Source organism: Hibiscus syriacus, unplaced genomic scaffold, assembly GCF_006381635.1.
Source record: "Hibiscus syriacus cultivar Baekdansim isolate YM2019G1 unplaced genomic scaffold, ASM638163v2 tig00113722_pilon, whole genome shotgun sequence".
Classification (NCBI taxonomy): Eukaryota; Viridiplantae; Streptophyta; class Magnoliopsida; order Malvales; family Malvaceae; genus Hibiscus; species Hibiscus syriacus.
In genome coordinates this window covers 2001826-2005464 of record NW_024063469.1, presented here as the reverse complement: position 1 = coordinate 2005464, position 3639 = coordinate 2001826, and positions in this window count along the sequence as shown.

Sequence of the window (3639 nt, the reverse complement as noted above, 5' to 3'; positions counted from 1 at the left end):
CAATGTTACAGTTATCAGAGACGAGACCGCGCCACAAAAAACGCTGGAAGCCAGAGGGGATTGTGGTTCTCTCGTATGCATGTGCTTGGAGTGTTTGACGACAGGAAGTACACAGTTTCTACCTCCCACCGATAGAGATAGAGGTGCAGTAGGCTTGTGGTTTCAACATTTTATGGCTAGAGCGATATATGCGAGACGCTGCCTACCTGCATCCGCGTTATGAAAGTGTCCATAAACAATTTGTAAGTCAAATGCAAGTGTTGTTAAGTACCTAGAATTCAATAATAATTTGTTGTTTGTTGGTTTTAGATGTGTAGAAAGTGTTATTTGAGCAAATGTTTGGTTTCTGCAGGTTAATCCTGAAGTGAGCTGCGTGAAATTAATGTATGGGTGCATAAACAACTGTCTGGGGTACACTTTTTTTGATTGTTTAATTGATTCTTAAAAGTCTGATTTGTTTAATTGATGAGGAAAATAAGAATTATTATTATTTTTTGCTTGTTTAATTGATTTATAAAAATTGATTTGTAAAAGTTGATTTGTTTAATATTGATGTGTAAATAATTCTTATTTGTGCTTGTTTAATTGATTGAAATGTAAAAGTTGATTTGTTGATTTCAATCTGCATCATATTGAAAGCAAAAGACCTGTTGGAGGTACACTTTCGCAACGCTAAACTCAAAATCGCAATGCGAAAGACAAAATCGCAACGCGAAAGTCAATTCGCGTTGCGATAGTCTAATACGCTTTGCGATTTTCTCGTTGCGATAGTCAAATACCCGTTGCGATGATCAAATTCGTGTTTCGATAGTCAAATTCGCGTTGCGATAGTCAAATTCGCGTTGCGATTTTCTCGTTGCGATAGTCAAATACCCGTTACGATAATCAAATTCGCGTTGCGATAGTCAAATTCGCGTTGCGATAGTCAAATTCGCGTTGCGATTTTTTCGTTGCGATAGTCATATTCGTGTTGCGATAGTCAAATTCGCGTTGCGATTTTTGAGTTGCGATAGTCAAATTCGCGTTGCGATATTCAAATGAATGTGTAATAAGTGATAACAACTGAACATATCATAGCAATGTTCAAACTCAAGTTACTAATACATGCCTAACTGAAAATGTTAAAAGTTTACACATAATACAACGTTTGCATTTAAAAATCACCTAAGTTAATAGTCCCAAAAGGTGAAGCCGGTTGTGATTGGGATTTTGATTTTGATTGCGATTTTGATTGCCTTTTTCTTGACACCATATGAGCTTTGGATTTTGATGAGGATCCATATTTTGGTAGATGAAAAGATGATTGTGATGGCACTGGTGATCCACATGTCAACCTTGTATGACCACTTTCCTTGCACCGACTACATGTCGATCTCTTCTTCTCTTCACCCTTAGACGATATACGATCGTGACTTTTTGGTCGGCCAGGTAGCCTTCTGTCCATGGCTGGTGGCAAAACTGTTTGTAAGTCATCTAGTATGTCCCACTCAGAATGATGTGGAATAGGGTAGATAATCTCGGCATAAGTATGTCGATATACTTTTGTAGTGTAGCAATCCATAGCGTATGCGCTTGAATCATCTTGATTTAGATGAAGAGCAACTTTTATAACATGCCCACACGGATAACCAGATGTTTGCCATTTCATACAACTACACGTCTTTGCATTTAGATCGACAAGCCCATTTAAGTTATTATCCAGTACTTCAAACAAAGTGTTTGAAGATGGTTCAACTCTCCATGACGTTGACTTCACAACACGTTTCGTTATCTTTTTTTCAGTCCATGGTGTAACACGATGTTCCAATGTTCCTGTAAATTTAAATAAATAATTCTTAGTAAAATATATGATAAGTTACGAATTTAAAGAAATAATACCTGCATGGTTTCTTTTCTTGTAGTACCACTGTTGAATAGAGGCTCGAAAAAACTCCATTAACATAGTAATGGGTAATTTCCGGGAATGACGACTTAGAGCGTTGAATGATTCTGCACTATTAGACGTCATGAAACCATATCTTGCTCCAAGTTGATGTACTCTTGACCATCTTTCAAACCCGACATCTTCTAGTGTTTGAGCACACTGAGGCAAAACACGTCTTAAACAATTTATATGCTTATTAAAATCCACTTCCCGATAAGCTTTTACAGCCTTCTAGTATGTCCATTTATGATTTTTTATACCAGCAGACCTTGATTTTATATTTCTATATAAATGAACACCACAAAGTCCATGAAAAGCATCTGGAAAACACCTTCTAACAGCGTTGTCAATTGAGTTTGCCCTATCGGATATGATTGTCAGATTGCTAATAGGACCTATGCAATCCCTAAGATGCCCCATAAACCATGTCCATGAATCAGAGGTTTCAGATTTGCCAACCCCGTAAGCTATTGACATTATCCTATTGTTAGCATCCATGGCTACTGCTAATAAGTTTACTCCAAGGTATCGACCTTTTAAATGTGCTCCGTCAACTATAATAACTGGGAGCATGCAAGTAATAAACGAACGAATCTACAAAATCATATACACAAGAAATATAATCATTTAAATGTGAAATGCATGTAACTAACAAAAATGAGTCAACAAAATTATATTGATTTACTAACCGCATCACCAATGGCGATAAACAGCAACTCAAAGCGTCCATCTCTATCTGTTTTGATATGAGTTACCGACCCAGGATTTTTCAGCTTTAAATTGTGACAATAAGCCGGTAGTTGGGCAAACGATGCTTCTTGCGACCCCCTCAACAATTCCAAGGCATAACATTTGGCTCTCCAAGCTTGAGAATATGAGATACTAATCTTGAACCGAGCATTAATGTCAGTCATAATTTCATGTCCCCGATATACCCTGCCATTCAAAAACATTAACTCAGCCAGAAAATCACCCAACACCTTTTTGTTTGCCTGTCTATGGTGAGGAAAAACTTGGGTTCTTGAACATGTATGTTTATCAATAAAAGTCCTAACTTGAAACATTTCACAATCTTTTATCCTCTTTGCAATCATACGCCACGTACAGTTTTTGTCAATCATACACCTTGTTTCGAAACGATCTTTGCTTGATTTGTTAACTTTTAGTTGATAGCCATCTTCCACACATTTCGTATACAAATCTATCTTCAAGTCTTCCTTTGTATCAAAACAATCATCTTTCTTGATACGAATAATTTTTGTGTAACAATCAACTGCTATTTTTACCAACTCTTCTTCCGGCATCTGAAGTAATTCTGGCATATTCCAGTTATACTCCCGTGGTATTTTCTTCGGGGATTTCTTCTTCTTTTTCTTCTTCAGGGTTATATGAATTACAGAATGGATGTTCAACATGTTCATTCACAGTCGTAACTTCCTCCTCATTATCATCAACAACATCTTCCTCGGCAGCGACTGTTTCATCATCAAATTTCGGGTATTGACCAATATCAAAATCATTACACGTAGGGTCTGTTTCTTCTTCTGAAAATCATCAAAATCCGAGTATTGACCAAGATCAAAGTCCGGGTATTGACCAAGATCAAATTTCGAATACCGACTAGTACTCACAATTTTTTCTGTTGGCTCATCATCGTCTAACTGGTCAATACGAAAACCGGAATTTGGTGCTGAAAGTTGATTGGGATTTGGATT